General features: G+C 37.8%; 1 long non-coding RNA gene across 1 annotated transcript; it reads left to right on the top strand.

Annotated features, from left to right (window-relative positions):
- The first annotated feature begins 19,691 nt into the window (after positions 1-19,691).
- On the top strand, positions 19,692-22,123 carry LOC141385835 (uncharacterized). The gene is made up of 3 exons (XR_012406916.1): positions 19,692-19,757; positions 19,873-20,107; positions 20,263-22,123. It is a non-coding gene; the product is annotated as an uncharacterized lncRNA (long non-coding RNA).
- Positions 22,124-25,782: the final 3,659 nt, after the last annotated feature.

Genomic DNA, 25,782 nt, shown 5'->3' with positions numbered 1-25,782 from the left:
GGGGCAAATAGAAATGTGAAAAATCTAAAGAAATTTGTCCATCACGCATCACATTACCTGTGCGCAGCACAAGCTCCCATGAGTAAGGATAGCCTGTGTCTCAACATGTACAGGATCATCCTCACCCTCTCGTGTTGGTACTGTATGTATTTATCTACTTGCTTTTGTTGCGTGAACACTCATTTTCATCAGTGGAGCTACTTCTCTATTGTAAGATTGCATTTGCACGCATATTGACAAACGGGCATGCGCAAATTATAAAACTGAGTGACGAGCCAGCACTGGCCTGAACGGGCCTTTGACAATTCTGTCTACTGCTCCAGGCCATCAGGCCATCCTTATTGTCAAGCCTTCCCAACTACTGACCTGACATACCTAAGACAGCATTTTTGGCAGTTTTCATGATGTGAATCTTTTTCAAAACACAGGAGAAAAACTTTTCAATTTTGACAACATTGTTGTTACATAAATGAAGCCTCAGAAACCCAAAACACCACATGCCATTGTAATACTACTCACAAAGCTGTTTGGATATCAATGTCCTGAAACACTCAGATTTTGTTAGCTACCACATAGCAATCCATTCAAATGTTGAGAACGTTCTAGCAGCTGTATAGCAGTCTGCTAAAGCACTCATTAAAACTTACAATCGAACCATTGTATTACGAAAGCTCACAACTTATATCAGCCACATAGCAATGCATTGCAATGCTCAGACCTCATTGCCTCATTACTACATGGCTATGTACAACATTCAGAACAGCCCAGTACAGTACCCACATAGCAAAACGTTAAAACACTCAGAGCTTCTTAGCATGGCAGAGCAACACGCTAGAAGAGGTGAATTTTGTTTAGACAAGCCTCACTTAAGCCACTTTTCCATTTAATGGTACAGTTCGGCTTGGCTCACTTTTACTTTGGCTTAGTTTGGGTTATGTCTGCAGTTTAGTACCACTACAAAAAGTGGAATTAAGAATTTTATCAGTAAACATTTACAATGTCTTTAGTAATGGTATGACTTGCTTGAAACCTCAACTGAGGTGGTATTAAAAATACTAGGTAGAACTTACACAGTAAAACCTCCCATTAGTGAGCTGTACCATGCTGTGTGCCATTAAAATTTCTGCAGAAAATGTAGAATGCCTTATTATTAAATGATTGTACAATGTTGATATTTGTAATTTGGGAGTTGTGCATCATCAACAGATCGTCTTATGCACCATAATATTAATGAGTCTTTGAGAACAGAGGAAAATGTTCTTCCAATGGTTTTACGGTGTGCAAGTCATAAACTCTTGCTTGCGTTCCTGAGGCTGCTCTCCTCCTTCAGACTGGCCTTATATGGACTGACTGGGTCTGCTTCAGCAGCAGCTTCACCTCTCCTTTCATTCTCCTTCTGTTGCTCTGTATTTCCGTCTCGTGTTCTGACTCTCAAAGTCATGCTTCTCCCAAAAAATCCTCTGTAGCGCCGAGTGAGGTCATGTTTTACAGTTCTTAAAACATTTTCAACCTTTTAAATTTAGTGCATGTATTGACTTTGGAGGTGTTGTTCTGAGTGATGTTAAGATCTGAGGATGTCTTCTGAAAATGCTCTCTCAAATGTAGAGCGGGTTTAATATAATGTATCACCTCAAAAGATTATTGAAGCATACGGCTGTTTTAAAAGAGCAGCGGTCTCATCATGATGAGCAATTTCAAATGGTAGCTTTTGCTAGTCTTATCATTTAAGGGGCTAACTAGCAAAGCTCTGCGTGGGAATGCCCATTGTGACAAAGGTCAGACTGGGAAAGCCCCAGTTGCTCAAGGGGAAAAAACATGTCTGTAAACTTAGTAATCCTTAAATGGTTTTAGGGCCAACTTAGGTAGTTTTAGGTGAATTTTTGACTTGAATATGTCCCAGGCCGATTGATTATTAGCTAGGTTTGGTATATTATTAACAAGAAATTCTTCAGTAAATCGTTTAGAATGTGTGCTATAATATTATTTAAGGGCTTTTAAATATTTGTTTGTCTCTTGTTTACCAGAATGGTTGTACATTTTGCTTTGCTCTCAGAGTTTTATACATTTTAATAACCTGAATGACAGAGATTTTGTCTTTTTTGTCCGTCAATATTATCATTATTTTTTAATGCATGATACAACAAACAGTGCTCAGCATAAACGAGTACACCCTTTTTGGAAAATGAATATTTGTATCAATTTCTCAGTGAATATAGGCAATGCATTTTGGTTAATTTAAACAAAATAGATTGATTAAACAGATATATTTATTAGAATAATTATTTAGTCACCAACTATCTTTAGAAATTGACAGATAATAAGAATAAATTCAAGCAGAATATTGCAAAAAAAAATTACAACCTTCTAAATATCAACAAAAATTGTTCTTTTTTTGCTTCTCTTGATTTTATTTCTTTTTAAATTTGTATTTTAATATTTTTCTAGAACATTTAAATTTGGCTGTACTAGTTTTTGGACCGTTATCGTAAGTTATTTTGTTAGATAAGCTTCACATTTGGCTTTAGTAATGCCTAATCAAATGTAAATGCACAAATATAATATTGTATAGCCTCCTATTAAAAATATGAATTTAAAAGAGAGATTTGTATTTGTTTAAAAGAGAGCACTGTATATAAATATAATGTTCACATACATCAAAAAATGTGAAATGTGTGTTCATTAAGATTTTGTAAGATTTTTTAAATACTTAACTTTGGTAAGTATGCATTAAATGGATAGAATTTTCCAGTTTTGATCTTGTGACTTAATCTAGTGATTTAATGTAAATGCTGTTGTTTTAACTTTCTATAAATTGAATATCCTGATAATTGTATGAACAGCTGTAAGTTACTGTAATTTTTACAAAAATTGCAAATACTGTTTACTGTTTTGAACATGTATAATAATAAGAAATGTTTCTCAACTAGATCAACAAAGGATTGTGTGACAATGAAGACTGGGGTAATGTATGCTAAAAATTTAGCTTTGCCATAATAGGAACGAATTACATTTTGATGGATAACATTTATCTTAAATTGTAAGATATACAACATTATGTTTTTTTTTATATATTTGCTTAGTGTTGTGTTCATTTACTTTCTTACACATGGGTGTAATTGTTAGGCATCCCATTTAAGTTCAGGATTCCTTTATGTATCATCTAACACATTATGAACTAAAGCTGTTTCAATGAAAAAAAATATTTCCAATTAATTAATATTTTCATTTGTATTTTAGTTCATTTTAATGATATTTTAATTAATACAAAGCCAACACTGTAAATAAACATAAAATATATTTTTGTTTATTTGATATGGAGGCGTATTTAAAAAATAATGATTGTTGTTTAATGTAACTATTAAATCAAAATGCACAGATTAAATACAGCAGATTCCTTGTAAAAAATATGGCTTAAAATGGAAACAATAAGGGCCTTTGTGTAAATATCTGCTCCTTTGTTTTCGTGGCTCCTTTAAATAGCTCCTTCTCTTCTTGAGTGTTTTGAATTGCATGTCTTAGATGGGATTGAACTCATTTTGAACTGACGCAGGCCACAGACTGTCCAGAAGCAAACACTGTATTCTCGTACTGTCAGGGTGAAGGACGGCGAACCGCTCAGTCCGTTTGAAATCTGCATGTAGCGATAGCTCATGAATAAATAATCCCCATACGGCATCTCATGCAAATCCATGCAAATGAGGGCTCGGGGCCATGCAGTTTCTCAGTGTGTTTGTGTGCAGGGTGCATATGTGTTTATATGTGGAGACGGGAGGGAAGAATTGGGTGTGTTTGCGAATGTGTGCGCAGGAGGGTTTCTCAAATATAAGCTTTTCTGTGTGTATCCACAGTGAATTGATGACTTTGCAGTTAAAGCTATTGACATGCTCTTCCATTTATCAAGACTAGTGCCATTGTATCATAATTCTGGTGCGGTAGAATTTATTTTGTGAGATGTTAAAGGACAAGGTCAGCAAAGTGTATGGGGTATACAGACTTATGGTTAAGAAATTGTTTCATTTATTATGTTATTTTCTCTCTTTTATTATTTCTGTTGGTGTTTTTTGCCTCCCTCACAATTTTAAAAGAATAGCTTACCCTAAAAATGTATGTTTTTCTAAGGGCTGGGAAGTTCAGAATTGACTACTCTTTTTAGCTTGAATTGAACTAATAATTTGAAAATTACTGCGATTATAATTATTTAAAAAGAACTGCGAAAAGGTTTGTCCTCTGTGTTTTTAACAAGTTTTGTGTAAATGTGACAGGACATAGGGTAATAACCAGTTTCAAGTTGTACATCGGTCTGGAAAAATTAAGGTTTTAAAATAAAAAAGTTTTTACGAAATGAGTTTTTTTTTTCAAGACTATTTTATTTAATTTTTCAGGTATTTTCATTTCAACAGTATGCCCGTAAGAAAAGGACCCTCCACATCAAAAGATACAAGTCAGGCCATGATTCAGCAAACATCTGAAAAACAAATAATCTATGCGCCAACATCCTAACATGCTATAAACCTGAACAATACAGTGGCTTATCCAAAGAAAAGAAAAATATCCAAAGATGACTTATTTTAATTATTTAGCCTGATATGTTTACTGTTGTGGTGGCATGGTGGCTCAGTGGTTAGCACTATCGTCTTACAGCAAGAAGGCCACTGGTTCGAGTCCAGGCTGAGTCAGTTGGCATTTCTCTGTGGAGTTTGCATGTTCTGTCCTTCGCGTGGGTTTTCTCTGGGTGATCCAGTTTCCCCTACAGTCTGTAGTGTAATACCGTAAAACCATTATATTTTTATCGAGGGTTATCTTACTGTCAGACTCTTGTACCTGCCTAAAATTCACAGTGTTTTTAAAATTCTTATCATTCTTCTTCACTGACATTGATTCATTTATTATGTGTACCAGGCAAGTAGTTGGCAATGTCACTTAGTTAAGAAACAGATATGCTCATGTAGTCCACCATTATTGTTTTGATTGTCAAGTATTTGCGTTTGTCTATAGATATATAGATGCAACATGTCACTATCATAGGACATTAAGTACCAGAGAACAACAAACAACCTAGTCATGATTTTTCCCCAATATTCCACATCGGTTCAGCAATGTAGGACTGTCATTAATGATGTCACACTGTTGAAAAACACAAATTTCAACCATAGCTATCAAACAAGTAATAATTCAGTAATTATTATAATTCTACAATTTTTTGACAGTAATGCACATGAAGTTAAACAAACATATACACAATGAATTACTCACTAAAGCTAAGCAGGGCTGAGCCTGGTCCAGTACCTGGATGGGAGACCACATGGGAAAACTAGGTTGCTGTTGGAAATTGTGTTAGTGAGGTCAGCAGGGGGTGCTCAACCTGCTGTCTGTGTAAGTCCTAATGCCCCATCAGAGTGAAGGGGACACTATACTGTCAGTACGCACCATCTTTCAGCTGAGGTCCTGACTCTCTGTGGTCATTAAAAATCCCATGGCACTTCTCATAAAGAGTAGTGGTGTAACCCTGGTGCCCTGGCCAAATACTCTTTTTTTTTGACCCTTACCCATCATGGCCTCCCAATCATCCTTATCCACTGAATTGGCTCTATCACTGTCGCTCCACTACACCTATAGCTGGTGTGTGGTAAGCACACTAGCGCCGTTGTCCAGTGGCTGCCGTGTATCAACCAAGTGGATGCTGCACACTGGTGATGGTGTGGAGAGACCCCCTTCATGATTGTGAAGCACTTTGGGTGTATGGCCATACACAATAAATGCGCCATATAAATACACACATTACATTAGACTACATATAAAACATTACCGACTGCAAACATTTGAATGGTAGTCTAAATTAAGTATTAAGTATTAAATTAAAATTGTGTCAAATTCTTTGTAACTCGCCCAATATGTGTGAATTCTGAACTCTCATTAGCATTAGCTCGATATCTCCCCTGCTGTCTTATTTTCTGCAGTGGTTCGAAGCAGAACTCTAAGTGGATGATGGGCCTATGTGTGTGTGTGTGTGTGTGTGTGGGGCCTTTGGCTGGATCCGGCCTGTGTCTGATGCTGTCTTGCTGTTGAACATAGACAGTAGGCAGAGTAATTAGCCTTCTGGCCAGTGTGTGTGTAAGGGAGAAGGACAGATACTGCGCCGGAGAGAAGCAGTAAAGTGTCTTCAGTTCTCTCTCTCTCTCTGCCTCGTTCCTTCCTCCCTTTCCCTGAAGCTGCATGTTTTACATGGACTGAAGCCCATTTTACATGGTGTCTGCCTCACATACAGACATGGGAAGGCTTCGACACATAAGTCAGTCATGCATGTGTGCGTGTGTGTGTGTGTTTGTATATGTGTGTGTGTGGAAGAAAAAGTGTTTGCTGTACTCGCAGCCTTATTATCCCCCTGTCCCCCATCTTTTCATCCACTTCTTGTTCAGCTGACACTCTGCCCTCTTCTCTTGGGTGTATTTTGTCTTTTGTATAAATGTGTTCCAGCGTCAGTTTAGCAATAATAGGAATAACAAGGAAGACAGATAAGAGGTTCAAAAAGAATATCATTCATACCAAACTACTATGACATGAAGGGCTCTATTTTAATGATCAAGGCACAAAGTCTAAAGCGCATGGAGCAAAAGCATTAGGGGTGTGTCCGAATCCACTTTTGCTATTTTAAGGATGGAAAAATACACTTTGCGCCCTGGCACATGGTTTAACAGGGTTGTGCTTATTCTCCTAATGACTTATGGGTGTTTTGAGCATAACGTGCATTAAACCAATCGGCGTCTCCTCTCCCTTTAAGAGTCAGTTGTGTCGGCCCATGGCACATTTGCTATTTACATGGTGAAATTTGTAAGTACAAAAACTGAACGCTTCACTAGTGAGAAAACAGTTTAACAGACCATCTGCTATGCGAGGATAAAGAGTGAGCCTCCTCCGTTTGCCCTCTTTACTTTACTTTTACTTTTTACTTTACTCCTTTACTTTTATTTACACACTCCACTGAAGACATCCATTGGCCTTCATATTTTGTTTGTTAAGCGCAAAGATGTTTCAAAACTATTTCTAATTTCAGTTCTAATTTCCAGCAAACAAATAAATGAACAATAATAATGAAATGTGATAAAAAAAAACTAAGTTATATCCAAACACGTCCTATTCTTATGCCCCATTTGGTGATGCATATGTCTCCAAAACCTGACAGGTGAACTAATCTGAACTTGTTTTTATTAAAACAAATGTAAATATGCAAAAAATAAATAATACTGCTAATAATAATAACATTATACAAATTGCCATGAATAAACTGAAAAAAAAGTTTTTTTATTTGTGTAGAAAATAATGATTTTTGTAACATTTTAATCTTTTAAATTTCTTTATGTGTAAAGATATTTGTGTTTTGCTGTACATCCTGTTTGTATTAAGCAAATTGTTTTGGACCAACATAGGCACATAACTAACGCGCTCTGCGCTAGACTTTAGACCTGCTTTTAGCTGGTAAATAGCGCTGTCTATTTTAGTTTTCAAAACAGCAATGCATCAACAATGCGCCTTAACACATCTCGTTTTCAGACCAGAACACCCATGAGTCCACAAAGTGGCACAAATTAATTTGCTATTTAAACAACATAGTGCAAAATGTCAAAATTATGGTTGTGCTACTCTAAAAAAATAGCAACAAATTGCGCCAAACATGACTTGTGGCTTATTGCGCTTGGATGATAGGGCCTGAAATGTTCTTTAAATTCGTTGTTGTAGCAATGATGGTAACAATGTTGTCTATACTCTATACACAAATCTGTACTGTTTGTGGTGGAATATAATATAATATAATATAATATAATATAATATAATATAATATAATATAATATAATATAATATAATAGTTTAGCTCACTTATTCTAATTGTTAATTGAATCACTAAAATTATTTTTAAAAGTTTAATAGTCAATTTAATCCAATACACATGTATATACAAAGTAGCTTTAGGACATTACTTGTATAAAATATTTAATATTATATAAATGAAATGAAATTACAATTTAAATAATATGTCATTTAAATATATACATTTAAAATATTGTATTGAATATTTCTTTTTAAAAAGAAACATTTTCAGTGTGTCAGATTTCATTCTCAAACAATTTAGTAGGTAGAAATATCAAACGAAAAAGGTTGAGTTGTTTTTCTAGAAGCTTTACTGTTCCTAACATTTAAGCCTTTGTTTGGAGGTGTAGCTGCGAGGATCCTTGTCACACACCCACATCTTTCATAGAGCATCCCAGAATCAATGATTATATGTCTGCTGAATCGATCCAGAAATCCTGGATGGAGGAACCACTGTCAGACCCTCCTATGTCAGACTCTCTCTCTTTCTCTTTCCCCACACCCCTCACCTCATAAATTAGATAGAAAGCATTGGTTTTTCAAGTCTCAAGTGGCCCCCCCAACACTCATGCACAACATACACACTCACACACGTACGTCTAATCGTCATTACCAGCTCGACTCACTGCAGAGTGTGGCCTCGATTGGAGACAGTGGCTACAAGTGCCAGACAGCCCCTCTGAATGTGTTTGTGTGTGTCCGCATGCATATGTGTATGTGCTCTCGTGCCTCCACCTGCTGCCAATTCACTCAGCCAAAGAGTATGAGACGGAGAAAAAGAGGGTCTGTTCCCTCTGACTGGGTCATGGGGGTCTTATGGAAGGACAGCCGTCTTCTCTCTCATTCATATTCATTCATTCTGCTTCTCTCTCGTCCCCTTCAGCTGCCACCTCTCCGGCAACAACACCCCCGACAACAAGCACACACCCACCTACCCCCACCCCGAGCGTCTCTTTGTGCCCGGCTAGAGGCTCTCCTTTCCAGCCACGCTTGCCTTTTGTTCCCTCTCGGTCCTCCCTCCTCTGGTTCTCCTCGGCGAGAAGCAGACGGCTGGTTGTGTTTGGGACTCAGCTGAACAAACACACACCAGGTCTGAGCAGGATGAGAAGGGGGAGGAGAACACACCTGACACCTCCACATCCTCCATGGTCTCCCTTGTAAAAGTGGTCTGTTGTTCAGCGAGTTGTGTTTGTTGAGTTGTTTACCTTGTTGTGTTTGGGTGGAAATGTCTTGTTTTGCATGTAATGTAGGTATCTTCTAAATGGTCTCTAGGGGTGTAACGGTATACAAAAATGATCAATTAATGTGGAGCTCTGTTTTAAAGTCAAGGTTTGGTTTCGAAACAACAAATATTTTACATTTGTTCTCACTGAATAAACTATGCATGTCTTTATGTAGTCTATAAATGTTGAGTTTACAACAACAAACTTAACAAAGTTTGCAAAACACTATCTACATGGGACACTCTGCATAATAAAACTTAGAGGACAGTGTTAAACTGAATATAATTGGTGCTATTAAACATTGTCCAGTTTGTGACTGGTAACAAACAGAAACATGGATGTAGATGATGTTTTTTGGTGCTATATTTTTGTTTGAAGAAACAACACACAATATTCTGACTACACAGTGAAAATGGTGAAAATGTCAGCCCATGAGGTTAGTCTAGCACCAATATATCCACCAGCACATTCAGAAGCTCTACAGAAATGTGCGTGATTGGTTGTATGGCCCGCGCTGCAAAGAAATTCATTGAAGATCTTAACTTTAAAGCAACATGTTCAAATCTCAAATGAAATGTAACCCATTGACACTGTTTATTATTTTAAAGTTTAATTTAATTGTTTGTTTTAGTTTAGTTGGGCATTTGTTTGCCTCATATGTTCTGACCCTAGTTTTATTTTGTCATATTGCTCTTTAGTTTGTAAGATTGGCCAAAATATTTTGACTACTGATAGAGTCATAAAATGGGATTAATGGTTGAAGTCAAATTTTATTTTGATGGTCTGTTTGTTGAATTTAGGCTACATTGCACCTACATGCCAACTAATTCTCATTAGATTATGAGTTGACTGTTAGGTTGGGGTTAGGGTTAAGGTTGGGGTTAGGGTTAGTGTAAGTTGACATGTACTTGCAAAGTTTCTTATAGTCAGTTCAATGTCTGTTGAAAGAACAGTATCAACAGATATTAAGCAGACAGTCTACTCAAATGGACCATCAAAATAAAGTGTTACCTTGGTCGATATTGATCTGCCATTATTTATTGGAACATTCCTGATTTAAAAGTAAGTATCTACCTTGGTTTCATTATGGAATAAACAGTTTTCTATGAATTACAACATATTCAACTAACTGCTATTGACCTTAATCTTCACGTACGTTGAATCACGAATTGTTCTATTTTTATTTTTTTGTTGTTTATTTAATGGGGACAATACACTTGACGTTGCTATACATGCTATACAGAGCCACAAACAGAAAGTCAATCTGCATACTAAAGAGAAATGTAAACCTGACTGACCTGAAATACTTAAGGTTCACATTGCTGTAAAGATTTCAACCATTCTTTCAGCTTTACTGAAAAAACTGGGAGTTGTTATTATAACTTTAAAAAGAGGAATAATATAATATTAAAACTTCTGATTGAATTTTCTTATGGGAGAAATGAACAGGAATGGCTCAAGACTTGATGTTGCAAAATTATATTTTCTTATTATATTACTTATTTTTTCATGTGTAGTCATGTACACATTTGTTTTTAGATCAAGTTGTTTGACCATTTTCATTTATTATTTCTAGTCATTTCTCCAATAGGCAACTCAATCAAATTCTAAAACAATTGCAAAAATAAGTGTACTTCCACATTGCAGAATAAGGTCAATAGGGGAGTATCGAGAAGAACATCAAAGTGCAGTAAACTGTAAACTCTCTGCACCAAAAACCAGTGCAAATACATCAAGCAAAACCTGCATCCGACTGTAGGGCAAGCCACATATGTATGTTTATGATTTAGCTTGAATATAAAGCACATCTCATCTCATGTTTAAACCATGGATTTTGCACTTATCCAGCAGCAGCTCACTCTGTGTCATTCGTTATCATTCAGATGCTTTTATAAAATCAAACTATATCGATATAGATAATATTGTCCTATCCTATAGGGGAAACTCAGTTGAAATTGCCTTTCATACACAGAGGAATTGTCGCATATGCAGTCATTTGAAAAGTACATACATTCCAGAATAAAAGACCAGTGTCAAACAATTTCAGTTAACAATATGTGTACTATTATATTACTATTATATATTTATCAATACTCCACACCAATTACGCAACATTATCTCAGTACTTTTTCCACTATAATGCTGTAAATGCAAAAAAAGCATCCAATCAGTTGTTTCTCCAAAATCTGTGAAGCGAACTAAAATCTAATATATGTATATTTTTGTGCAGTGCTGTGTAAAATTCTTAAGACTTTGGCAGTGGGTTCCTCTGTGGTAACGAACTCTTCTTTGATTATGTTTTTCCTGTAGTAAATTCATGAACGCAGATGTGAGAGTACATGAGCTGCCTACAGATCTTTAGCAGTTACCCATGGGTTCTTGATCATTCAAGTAAGAATTCTAACTGTGCACTGGCCATGATCTTCAGAATCTTTGCTTGTTAACTATCTACCTGAGGATGGGCAGATGGAAAGCCAACCCGTATGTTATGATTGATCCATTATCTAGCAAATTGATTCTCTTTGCATGGCTTTTAATAACAGAGACGAGAAGGTTTTGAGCATATATCAGTTTTCACAAATATTAACCAGCACAGCCATTTTCAACTAACATGAATGATCATTAGGCAGCAAATCTGCATATTTGAATAATTTCTGAAGGATTTTTTGATATTTATGAATGGGGAAATTCCAGCTTTGCTCTTACAATATTAAAAGACACCTTTATACAGTGCATCCGCAAAGTTAGCTCCACTTTTTCCACATTTTTTTACGTTGCAGCCTTATTCCAAAATGGATTAAATTCATTTATTTCCTCAAAATTCTACACACAATAGCCCATAATGACAATGTTAAAAAAAGAGTTTTTGAAATTGTTGCGAATTTATTAAAAATAAAAAACCTGAAAAATCACATGTACAGAAGTATTCACTGCCTTTGCTCAATACTTTGTTGATGCACCCTTGGCAGCAATTACAGCATCAAGTCTTTTTGAATATGATGCCATATGTCTTTGGAAATATTTGGCCATTCCTCTTTGCAGTACCTCTCAAGCCATATCAAGTTGGATGGGAAGCGACGGTGTACCGCCATAGGTCTGGGCTCTGGCTGGGCCACTCAAGGACATTCACCGTGTTGTTGTGAAGCCACTCCATTGATAATTTGGTGGTGCGCTTTGGATCATTGTCCTGCTGGAAGATGAACCGTTGCCCGAGTATGAGGTCAAGAGTACTTTGACGCAAGTTTTGATTAAGAATGTCTCTGTACATTGCTACATTCATCTTTCCCTCTATCCTGACTAGTCTTGCAGTTCCTGCTGCTGAAAAACATCCACACAGCATGATGCTGCCACCATCATGCTTCACTTTAGGGATGGTATTAGCCTGGTGATGAGCGGTGCCTGGTTTTCTTCAAACGTAAAGCCTGGCATTCACTCCAAAGAGTTCATATTTAATCTCATCAGACCAGACAATTTTGTTTCTTATGGTCTGAGAGTCCTTCAGATGTCTTTTGGCAAATTCCAGACGGGGAGTGGCTTCCGTCTGGCCACTCTACCATACAGGCCTAATTGGTGGATTGCTGCACAGATAGTTGTCCTTCTTTAAGGTTCTCCTCTCTCCACAGAAGAACGCTGGCGGTCAGACAGAGTGACCATCAGTTTGTTGATCAACTCCCTGACTAAAGCCCTTCTCCCCCGATCAGCTTAGATGTCTGGCCAACTCTAGGAAGAGTCCTGGTGGTTCCAAACATCTTCCACTTACGGTTGATGAAGGCCACTGTGCTCATTGGAACTTTCAGAGCAGCAGAAATTTTTCTGTAACCTTCCCCAGCCTTGTGCCTCGAGACAATCCTGTCTTGGAAGTCTACAAACAATTTTTTTGTCTTCATGCTTGGTTTGTGCTTTGACATGCACTGTCAACCCTGGGACCTTATATAGACAGGTGTATGCCTTTTCAAATCATGTTCAATCAACTGAATTTACCACAGGTGAACTCCAATTAAGCATCTCAAGAATGATCAGTGGAAGCAGAATGTCTGAGCTCAATTTAGAGCTTTACGGCAAAGTCTGTGAATACTGATGTTCATGTGATTTTTCAGGGTTTTTATTTTTAATAAATTTGCAACAATTAAAAAAAATATTTTTTTTTCACATTGTCATTATGGGGTGTTGTGTGTAGAATTTTGAGGAAATTAAATGAATTTAATAAATTTTGGAATAAGGCTGTAAAAAAAAAGTGAAGCGCTATTAATAATTTCCGGATGCACTGTATCGGGTATTTGTGTAGGCAAAATCAACCATAAATTGATGTTTTTTTCTCATATTGAAACTAAATTTAAACATTGTCTTGATTAATAAGTGACCTAACCCTGATCTTTCCCACATATGTAATATTGCTGTCAGATCTTGATGCTGTATTGGTATCTGAAAGTGTGCCGTGCTTTGTCGGAGAAGTAATAGTAGTGTAGAAGGCCGTTTGGTGTCATTTCTCCCACTGGTAAAACCAGCAAGTAAACTGATTTAGGAGACCATACCTTCTCCCCATAAACGACAGACCTGCCGTGGTTTGAGACAAAAGAGCTCACACCACAACAGGAAATACAACCTTGAGCTGAGTGTCCTCAAAGCAGCACAGATGAACAGTATGACGAGGGGAGATGAAGCACACAGAAGATTAAATCCAATAGAAGAGAGAGTGAAGGAGCACACGAAGAAAATAAATTGGTGGAGAATATTTAACAGAATAACACAGATACCTGTGTCTTGCTGTGGAAGACTACTTCAATAGAAATATGGGTCAGTTGCGGCCCATATATGTGACCCATATATCCATTTATTAATTTATATTTAATTAGAAACATGGATAATGGTGTCTTTCAGAAACAGCTAATAAAATGTAATTGAAGCATACCTGCACATTTATAGAAACAAGCGAATAAGAGAAAAACTAACACAGAGTCACCTTTGTGTGGCCATTTATCAGTATGTGAAGAGAGAGAGAGAGAGAGAGAGAGAGAGGGGTGTCCACCTTAGACAAACAGAAACAAACAGTCATTGGTTTGGCATACTCAGTGAATAACTAAAACAAGTCTTGACTCCTCTGAGTGAGACTAAGTTGGAAACTTTTCTTCTGCACAGGCAAATACAGAAGCACTGGTTGGTCATGTATTGCATGCACACTTAAAGGGCACCTATATTACCCCTTTTTAAAGATTCATATAAGTCTTTTGTGTCTCCAGAATGTGTTTGTAAAGTTTCAGCTCAATACACCCATCAGGTGATTTATAATACCCTTCAAAACATTTACATTTTCTGCTCAGAGCACAATGTAGCTGTTTGTGTGGCCTGTGCATTTAATGCTAGTTCTCCCCACCGTTCCCACGTGCCTGTCAGAGTGTGTCTCATGCCCCGTTTACACTAATGCGTTTTAGTTTGAAAACGCATAAGTTTTGCTACGGTTACGCCAACCGTCCACACTACGCCGGAGTTCTCGAGCGCCGAAAACGGAGCGTTTCGAAAACGCTGGAGAGGCCATTTTCATTCTGAAACGCTGCTGCTCCGTCTCAGTGTGGATGAGCAAAAACTGAGACATCTGAAAACGGAGGCGGGGCTGCAGACATTTGCCTCTCTGATTGGGGCTTTTCCTCAATATTAAGTAGCCTAACACACACAGTTGAGTCCTGCATTCTCTCCTTGTAAGTTCAGACTTCGCAAGTTTGATCAAGGCTGCAGTCTCTTCTTCTCAGTTTGATATGGAAAAGCAGACTATACCGAGGACACGGGTAAATCTTCAAAGGGAACAGTGTACTTTATAACTTCATTCACATTACCTTGGCTACGTTGTTTCACTTTCTCAACAATAAAATGTAAACATGATTTAAGGAACTGCCTATTTTCATTTTAATATTAGCAACTTAGACAGCAGAAATGTTGAGGCGTCGTGCTGCATGAGCGTCATCTTCACTGTGTGGATATTTATAACAAAACGGAGCCGATAACAACTGCCTCCTTTCAATTTCAGTGAAAATACAAAACACACCCTCTCTTTTGCTGAATATCAGTTTTAATAATCGATAATGGCCATTATAAAAGTATAACATACAATAAGTGTATACATTATAGGAAATAAAGGCAAGCGATCAGTCAATATACAGAATGTAGGCTACGTGGTTACATTAATCCTTAACTTATCTTTGCGCTTAGCCAAAACACGTTACCTGAGAAAAATTTATAGATTCCAATGACCAAAGTCAGGGAATATGTCGTTAGATAAAGACAACAAGATGAATGAAATATCCCGTTTAATAAATATAGTGAGATTAGATCCAGCGGGAGATGCTTGATGAGAAGTCCGACTAGCACAGCTCTCATCTGGGTAGATGGGCTGCAGCGCTTGCCAGAGAGTGTCTGTGTGGTCACGTGATGTGCGTTTTCAGCGTTTTGGTGTGGACGGAGAGCAGTTCAGAAACGCTGGGTAAAACGCGAGTGTGGACGCGGATCGTTTTCATTCTAAAACGCCTTTTTAAAACTAAAACGCACTAGTGTAAACAGGGCCTCAATCTATTTCTGGCTGCGTCAGATAAACAGCACAGTGACAGACATAAAGGAAGCAGATCTCACGTAACTTTTGTAAGAAATACTATAGTAAGAATTTTACCAATGATACTTTGAAGTGTTTGTCATAAAGTTAATTCAAGCTTTTTCTGCAACGACGAGTCACACACGATGTTACAAAGTTCACGCACATACACATACACACACAGTGGATACACACACACACACAGCGCACATTTAACTTTGCACTGGATACACGTTAATATCCACTGCTATATGGATATCCGTTCTGTAAACGTACAAAATAAACCTGATTTAACTTTCACAAACCGGAATTGAAGTGTCTTCTTTTATAATTGGACTGACATGCGGTTGTGGTGATAAAGTAAAGACGGTAAAATCGCTCTAATTCATTACAAACATGCATGGTTTACAAAAGTTTTAAACTTGTAAAACTCATTCTTGATCACATTTGATGATGATTGATGATTACAGAGAGCTGAACAGAACTCTAATCTCAGTTGCCTTGCACATCCTGTCTTTTTTTTATATGTTTATGTTATACTACATAGACAAGTTAATACGCGGCTGTCGATCAATTTGGTGGGTGGGGAAACGGCACTCCTACGTCAAGTTGCAGTGGGCCTCAAAATGAGAGGGATTCGGATTGTATTTTAACGTCAGGTAATTTAAGAATGAGACTTGTTCCATGTACACCTTGCCTCAATTTTCAATTTTTATCCCAGCCAGATTTATATATGATTGTAAATGTTATGCATATATGCCTTTTATTTTTATGAACCTTCCACAAATATTTTGATCAATGTTAAATGGGTGGGGTGGGTGGTAGGGTTTTGCGTTCCTTTTTGTAGTAAGTTAAATTCACTGTAAGTAATACCAAAAGAATTTTGATGGTATATTTCTTTGTAAGAACTCAGGCAGTACTGTATGTAATGTATGAAGGTTTTTTCAATGAAAATGAAAAAAAAAAGAGTTAAAAAAAAGAGACTTTTTGTCTTTATATCACCCCACTATACCTGCACACACTTCTGTCCAAACAGCTTACAAAAGATGATTTACATCATAGGTGCCCTTTAAACTCTTTCACTTCCATTGACAGAATTTTTCCATCATCTCTATTTTTGTATATGATAAAGTTATTATAAAGTAATGCACTGTTACACATTGTCTAACATAGTACAGATTCTTTGGTTCTGCAAAAAGAATGGCAAATGTAATCTTAACACCATCATCATATATTCAGCGGAATCAATACCAAAACTGCCCACCATTTCTAAATAGTATAATTAATGTGTGTGTGTGTATTTGATTATGGTTCACAATCTAATCTAATTCATTCATTCATTCATTTTCTTGTCAGCTTAGTCCCTTTATTAATCCAGGGTCGCCACAGCGAAATGAACCACCAACTTATCCAGCTAGTTTTTACGCAGCAGATGCCCTTCCAGCCGCAACCCATCTCTGGGAAACCAATCTAATTCAATTCACTTTAATTATGCAATATACCCAAACTCAGGTGTTGAAAAATAATAATTAACATGAATGGTTCACATAAAAAAAGATTTAAATTCTGTCATTGTTTACTTAAAATCCACAAAAAAATTGTTTTTGTGAAATGGGAAAACATAATAGAGTTTTTCATACTTTGTGAACTTGTATGAAGTAATAAGTACAACATAAACCATCAACAAATCAGCAACTGACGTGGGGTCTTTTGTGACATCATTAAGCCTCCAAGTGACACAGTATGACTGTCAGTGCTTGAAAAACTTGCAACTGTGGAGTGAATGGGCAGCCAGTGATTCGACCCTACCTCCCTGTGAGCTTTGTCGCATGGCCTTTGATTTGCAATGTCATGCTTAATATTTAAATGAGCAGCTGTAAACCAAACGGGTTCGTTCAAGTTGACTGATGGACCTTTGATTAAGGATTATTTCTGTGAATTTGTGAGAGGAAATATGCACCTTGTTGTGGATTAACAACATAAACAGTTGATTTATTTGTCTTGAAAAACATAACCTATTGAACAAGTGCTTCTCGAAGATATCCTTGAAAAAAACTCAACATTTTTATGGGCAGCAGTATCATAACTATCCATTAAAACTCTTGTCTAAGGTTTTAAAACTGTCTGCTTTTAGTTTTTAGATCAATGCAAGATCCAGCAGTCGTGAGTGCTACATTGTTTAGGGACCTTGTCGGTTAGTGAAGAGATCTACCTTGAGTACCTGCCACCACAGAATGAAGTACCAAGTAATGAAGTACATGAAGTATAACAGCACACTCTGAAGAAAGAAACCACGCAGACTCTTACAATCAGACTCAAATAGAACTACTTAAGGGAGCTGGCGCTATTGAGCAGGAGACCCTGAAGAGCAGATATGAAGAAATGTTTATGCATGTTAATGGGCGTAAAGATGAAGAAGAATTTGCTGCCTTCTCATTGTCATTGACCTTCGCCCGGTGACTCATGCGGCGTGTTGCACGGGGCCCCGTTTTAGAATGAACATCATGCCTGTTGAAATCCATTGCAAGCGGTGTCGGTTGCCTCTCCTTGTCATCGCCAAGAAATGTCACCATGCTCCATGTTTGTGAGTGTAACTCAGCAGGTGGTTGGTTTGGTCTGTCTCCCTCGCTGAATAGAGGTCATGTTTTTCCTTCTCGCCCTTGAAGAAGCATCTTTCCTATGTATGCTGGCCCCCAAACAGCTGACAGAAACAAAAAAATGGAGGTTACTTTGACTTCTGTTGTTCTGTTCTGATGATAGCGTAATACTGGATGTCATTGTTGTAAATAGAAAGCTTAAATGAAAAAAATTAGACATTGCATGTCTCATTATTTTATCAACATTACACCAAAATCAACTGATAGTTTTTGAGCAGAAATTGCAATTTGTCTGGCATTTCAGTGGCCGCACTGAATGCAGTTAGTTTACATTATGGATATATTAGGGAGGCTTCTATCAAGATCTAAGCCTCATTCACACTACAAGTGACTTGCAGCAACAAGCTGTTCATTTCTACAGAGAGCGAGCAACTTCCGGCGACCTCCATCTACTCGAGCGACAGCAACCTTTGGTGACCAAGTGGGCGTGTCAAATAGGGATGTAACGGTATTGTATATACCGTCATACCGCAATAGCAATTTTTTTCAATACTATCGTAGTCGCATGACTCGGTAAAACTATAGGTCTTCTGAGAAAATTTGCTCAGTCGAATGAAGCGAACGGGAGGTAGCAGAAACTACAATTCCCATCAGCCCAGGCGTGGCCATCACCCTTTGCGGTCTTTTGTCGCTACAGATCCAGTAATGCAGAAATGGAGTGTGCTGCTAGTAGCCATATATCTATGGCTAGTAGCGGGGATGAAAAAGAGCTGGAAATGATCGAACCTAAAGCGGGTTTTATATCGGATGTGTGGTAGCATTTCGGTTTCTCCCTAAAAAGAGGGGGTTGGGGGTGTTGTTGATGTCGCCGCGCGCGCACTGAATAGCGGTGTTGTCGTGCGCGTTCTGATCAGCTGTGTTGACGCGTGCGTACTGTAAAGCGGGACGGAGGGTGTGTCGCAAGTTGGGCAATACGACTAAAACAGTCATGGGGACTGCAGAAACACAGCACACTGTTCAGATTGATGCAGACATTGACTTTTACCACTCATGGCTTGTCCTCTCAAGTGGGGAAAAGACAATGCACAACGTTACCCACTGCTGTCAACCTGGGCCAAGTCATATCTCTGTCCCAGAAACCTCAGTCCCAAATGAGAGGGTTTTTTTTCTGTTTCAGGGGACATTGTACATGCCCAGAAATACCAGCTTTTACCAGATTATAGTTATATGATAATTTTCCTTAAAACCCATCTCTATCTAAGTGAGTGAGTGAGTGATTAAATGTTGAATGTGATGAGTTTTAAACAATACTAAATTGAAACTTTATTTTTTTACATGTTTTTTTGGTTAATTTTTTGTTATTAAAATTGAAAAATTGAAGTTCCTGTTTCAAAGCTTACAGATAGATGGCTAATTGGTATGTTATTGACACTTTTGGCACTTTTTTGAGGTATTTTCATTAGTTTTGTTTTTCCTGTAAATGATTCAATAAATACCGTACCGTGCCATTCATACCGAGGTATTACCGTACCATGAAATTCTGATACCGTTACATCCCTAGTGTCAAACGATGCGACAAAGTTGAGAATCCTTCAACTTAAAGCAAATAAAGGGCGACTTTCTTGAGCGACAGTCAATAGAAGCACCAGTAGAGCTCATGTGATCCTCTTTCAGCTCACTTAGAGGTTGGTTGTATTCATGCTGCATATACATACACAGACCTGCGTTTGCAGCAGGTCGCCACCCAGAGCAACAGGCAACAAAGTCGCTGCTAGTATGAATGAGACATTATCCAGACGATAACGACTACTGCCATTCTGATCCCAGCCTTGAAACTTAACTTACATGTAAGTAAACTCTCTGCCACTGTTAACTTCTATTTTCCGGCAAAACAATGCCACAGATATTGATTGTATTGGTTATATTATTTATAGTAACAATGTATATTTTAGAGAATTATCACGTAGTCTGACATGCACCTTCTTCTTTGTTATTCTTCAAGCCTACAACTTGTCTTTAGGTGTCAACCAAAGCTTCTGCAGTGTGGATCATAGGAAACTCTTGTGGAAAATCACTTGCCTCCTTTCAAAGTTTGCAGTTATCCACTGCACTGTCAGACTTAACATGGACATCAGGGACAGAGAGCTCCAAACATACGTGGTTAAACGTGTTGCCACATTGAAGCAGGCTTTGTTAGAACTACTTTTGTGAAGTATTTGCATTCTGTGTTTAAACAAAGCCTATAGAACACTCAAGACGTGTCACTCGTGTAATCTTGAATAGGGAAAAGTGTAACAGTTAAAATGGTGATTGAAGCCCTGTCTGCTAGTACAGGAGCCAATCATTGATTGATATAGACTGGTGATTCTAAGGGGGGAAAGCTCAGACCAGACGTGTGCTTTTATGAAAGTTTGGTGGTCAGCAAATGCACTGGAATCTCAGCGAATACTTGCTTCACAGACATAAGTAAATAAATATATCCACATAAAGCTTGAAATCTGTACTTTTAAAAGAACCAAGTGCACTTCAAAGCAAAAGTTTTCTGGTTTTGTAGTCTGTATGAAACGAACGTGAGGTACAGTACGTCCTGTCAAACGCACATCACATGACATCAATTACTTAAACGGCCACAAACTTGTAAACAAACAGTCGCTTTCGTTTTTGGAGGAGATTCGCCATCAAGACCAAGTTGGGAATTACCTCAGATAAGCAGCGCAGCCAGACAAAAGCATTATCCATAGGATGATAATGTGTAGAACGGCCATAAATGAGGTTGGTGTTGTGATCTCGTTCATTTAGAGTGCGCATCCTCAGAAACCCTGAAAATATGCAGATTTTGTTTTATTCAGACATTTAGAAATGAAATTTATGCCGAAGATGACCGCAGAGTGAAATGAATTGCCTTGAAGGGACTATAAAGTGTTTAAATCCAGTATTTTCTGTAACTGAAAGTGGCTGGTTATCAATGCTGTTAAAGTTCATTATCTTCATGGCTGAATTTATAGCTTTCTTGCTGCATTTTTGCACTGGCTTGTTCTTAAGGGCCAGGTTTGTGGTATCCTTTGGCAAATATATCTCTATCTGCAGTTTTTGGTTCAGTTTTCTATAGTAAATTGCTTTTTTTCAATGTTCCTCAAGATGATAAAATAGTTCCTCTGGTCATGATATATCTGTGGTGCTAACATACAGTGCTCAGCATAACTGAGTACACCCCATTTTGAAAATGAATATTTGTATTCAGATACAAGATAATACAATTAAATTCATGCAAAATGTTGAAAAAAAAATACAACCTACAAAAATGTAACTATGTTTTTAATTTTTGTGCTTCTCTTGATTTTTCTTCTTTTATAAAATTTGGATTTTAATATTTTTCTATAACATGTTAATTTGGGTGTACTAGTTTTTGGACCGTCATCGTAAATTATTTTGTTAGGTAAGCTCCAGATTTGGCTTCAGTACTCACTAATCTAATGTATATGCATGCACCAATGTAATATTTTATAGCTTCCTATTCAAAATATTATTTTAAAAGAGATTTGTGAGGGATGTACTTATATATGCTGAGCACTGTATGTCCTTGATCGTTATGTGATTAACTTGCGATTGTTTCATAATACCAGACAAATATTAATTACTACTAATGGTGTCATTGAATATAATTATCAGCTTAAACTGTTCGATGGCCAATTGATTGGAACATCGGTTATAAAGTGTGTTGTAGCTATGTGGGTCCTAACTTTTTCCCTGTTCCTGAATACCAAAATCTCATGTTATAAGGATGAAATCAGCAAATGATAGACTTAGACACTCTGTCAGAGTACTTAAATGTTTTTGAATAAAGAAAAATTAACCAGTTGTAGAAAACAAGCAGAGACGGTACACACTGCAGCACTTTATTTAAAATGCAGGCAAGAAGGAGCTATGAGGTTTTGCCAACAGTTTCAGGATCCAATGGAGTTACGAAATTTAGTCACATGCTCTTATAAAATACTTTTCATTGGTTAAATATTTGTATAAAACACAGGCTTGCGTAAAGAGTGAGCAGTAGCATTGATTTATGAAAAATAAATAAAAATGTCAAGAAATGGAGAAATATTAGTGAACGTGAATACCCGACGAAATGTCAGATCGATGAAATGGATGTGAGAAACTACTGTATAACAGATAGAGGACGTTCAGAAGAGTGAGAGAGGGGAGTCACGAAGGACATGGACAGCAAACGAGTGCAACTTAACCAGAGAAGAGATACAGAAACAGAAACAGAATGATACAAATACAGAGCGAATGAGAGACCGGAGTGAAAGAGAAAAAGCAACAGAATTGTAGAGAACAGAGAGTGATAACCCTGGCTCCTCTTCCATGACTGAGGAGGGAGCGGCCTCTGTGGGCTCCTGCTGTAACCATAGAAACGGTTGGAAGAGGAAGAGGAAGTGGCAGAAAATAGAAATGTGGCTTTGCTGAGCCCTGCAGTCCTGCAGCAGCGCTCTCCTCCCCGCACCAGAGAGAGAGAGAGAGAGAACGGATGAAACGAGGGACCGAGAACAGGCTAAATAATTGGAGGAAAGTAGGAGAGAGCGAAAAGTGAGAATTATAGTAGTTTAAGTCAAGAGAAGAGAAAAGAAATAAGATGAGACAAGCAAAGAAAAGAGACTAGAATAGAAATTACAAGGGTAAATGAGACAAGGTGAGTAGAAATGAGATGAGAACAGATAAAAAAAATAAACTAGAGTAGGGGAGGTGAAAGGTGGAGAGACTCGTGTTCGCAAACATATGATGGGAGAATAAAAAAGAAAGAGTAAAACAGACAGAGAGAGTGAAGGAGAAAGGAGTAATTGCAATGACCCTGGAGAAAACAGAGGAGAGGAAGAGGAGTGAATGTAGAGGAGACAGAAAGAGAGAGAGAGAGAGAGGGAGGGAGGGTGGAACGTTCCAGAGAAAGAAGGAGAAGAGCGAGTACACAGTGCAACCAAGAGGGAAAAGAGGGAAGGAGATAGTGAAGGACTGAGAAATGTTCAGGTTCTGGCTTTCTGAAATATAGAATTAAACATTGGTTCACCTTTGACCTGTGTGGCAATAATAATAGATAACATACTAATGAAAATGATCAGATAGAAAAAAAAAAAACAAGCAAACGTACAGTAATGAAGCTGACACATTTTCAGATGTACTTAAATAGTGGATTCTCTAACGGTCTTGCTTACAAATATATAGCATCATTTTAATACAACTGTTAGTCATGTTTGATACACTGTTGACCAAAAGATGTATATTTTAAAAGGACTGTGTTGTTCACAAATGCTTTGATTTGACAAAGAAACAATAAAGTTGTGAAGTATTGATCAATTTGAAAAACATGTTTGTTTTAAAGCTAGACTTTTGGCAGTCATTATTCCAGTTCTTGGTGTCACACTTTCTTTCTGGAATCATTTTTATATGCTGGTTTGTTTCTGAAGAAACAGGAACTCTTTTAGTTGCTGTTAGAAAGAGTTGTGCTGCTTGAAAGGTTTGTTCACCAGCAGTGGCAATGCTGATAAGGATCAAACTTCACCAATTGACAAAAGGGAAAATCTTGAGAAAAAATAGGCTCAGTTGGACACAACCAGATCTTCTCTGGCCAAACTTGTGCAAAGCTGCAGTCTAGGTGCCAAAGGCTGAACCTCAGTTGTGAAGGTGTGAGTAAGTCACCAGCGAGTGTTCAGACTGGCCCGAGGGATCAATGTGGAGACTCGTCTGTCACTGGTTTTTCAGGAATCAGTCTCACGCCTCCATGGCCACCACAGCATCTGCTCAGGATACGGGCCAGGTCCAAGATTATGGAGACCTCAGGATAAGGAGTAACAGACTAACATAAGAATAGATGCCGTTCAAATTATAATGTCTTTTTGGGAAGTGTTCCTGGCACATGTTGCCTTTATTCGTGCAGCCTAACAATCCTTTTGAGGATTTAGATTTCCAAAGCATTTGTGTTTTATGTGTATGTAAGTGCAAAGAGATGTGTCTTTAGTCTAAATTTAAACTGACAGAGTGTGTCTGCCTTCTGAACTGGGCTAGTAAGGCTGTTCCAGAGTTTAGGTGCCAGATATGAGAAAGATCTACCAACTACAATCGATTTTGATGTTCTAAGAATGATCATTCTAGGATTGTCCAGAATTGAATAAGCATAATGAACGCGTGGGGCTGAGCCTCATGTTGTCCCAACCTTCTAAAACTTTCATTAATCTTAAGAACCCAAATAAAAATATTTAAGATGAAATCCGAGAGCTCCCTCATCCCCAAAGCAAATGTCCTGAGATTTTTAACATCCAGAAAATTAACAAAAACCTGGTCAAAACAGACCATGTGAAAAGTGGTTCAACTGAAATCATACAAAGCTCCAAGACAAGAAAACTGTAAAAACAACTTTGTTCACCAATGTCTTCTCTTCCACCCAAAGTAACTGTTAAACCTGACCTGATGTGGAAAATAGAGATTTAGAGATAGAGATAGAGATTTTTTTTCGGTGTTTTTGGGACACAAATGTGTTTTGGAGTTTTGTATGATTACAATTGAACCACTGAAGTCTTGTCAAACAGAATGTTTAGACAATGTTTTGATTCATTTTCCCTCCTTGACTTTAAATATCTCAATATAGTTTCTAGTAATTTCCTTTTAAATATCTAAATTTGTATTGTGATGACAAATGGAGGTGGAAAATTAGTATTTTTGGGTGAGGCGACGTGGTGGCACAGTAGGTAGTGCTGTCGCCTCACAGCAAGAAAGTCGCTGGTTCGAGCCTCGGCTGGGTCAGTTGGCATTTCTGTGTGGAGTTTGCATGTTCTCCCTGTGTTAGAGTGGGTTTCCTCTGGGTGCTCCGGTTTCTACCACAAGTACAAAGACCTGTAGTACAGGTAAATTGGGTAAGCTAAAATTGGCCGCAGTGTACAGTATGTGTGTGAATGAGAGTGTATGGGTATTTCCCAGTGATGGATTGAAGCTTGAGCTGATCCGCTGCGCAAAAAAAAACATATGCTGGATAAGTTGACGGTTCATTCCGCTGGTGGCGACCATTGATTAATAATGGGACTAAGCCGAAAAAAAATTATTGCATGAATGAAAGAATTTTTGGGTGAACTATACCTTTAATATTTTCAAGGAAACATTTTTAAAGAATTTTTGACAAAGTTGAAATAGAAGACCTGTAATATTGTAAAATTAACTTCTGAACAATTTGATGCATTATTGCTGAACAAAACAGCGGATGCCCTTCCAGCCGCAACCCATCCCTGGGAAACATCCACACACACATTCACACACACACTCATACACTACAGACAATTTAGCCTTCCCAATTCACCTGTACCGCATGTCTTTGCACTGTGGGGGAAACCAGAGCACCCGGAGGAAACCCACGCGAAGGCAGGGAGAACATGCTAACTCCACACAGAAACGCCAACTGAGCTGAGGTTCGAACCAGCAACCTTCCTCCTGTGAGGTGACAGCACTACCTACTGCGCCACTGCCTCGCCAACAAAAGTATTAT

Source organism: Danio rerio, chromosome 5 (genome assembly GCF_049306965.1).
Source record: "Danio rerio strain Tuebingen ecotype United States chromosome 5, GRCz12tu, whole genome shotgun sequence".
Lineage (NCBI taxonomy): Eukaryota > Metazoa > Chordata > Actinopteri > Cypriniformes > Danionidae > Danio > Danio rerio.
The sequence above is the reverse complement of the archived record's forward strand: the minus strand, read 5'-3'. Positions and strand labels throughout refer to the sequence as shown.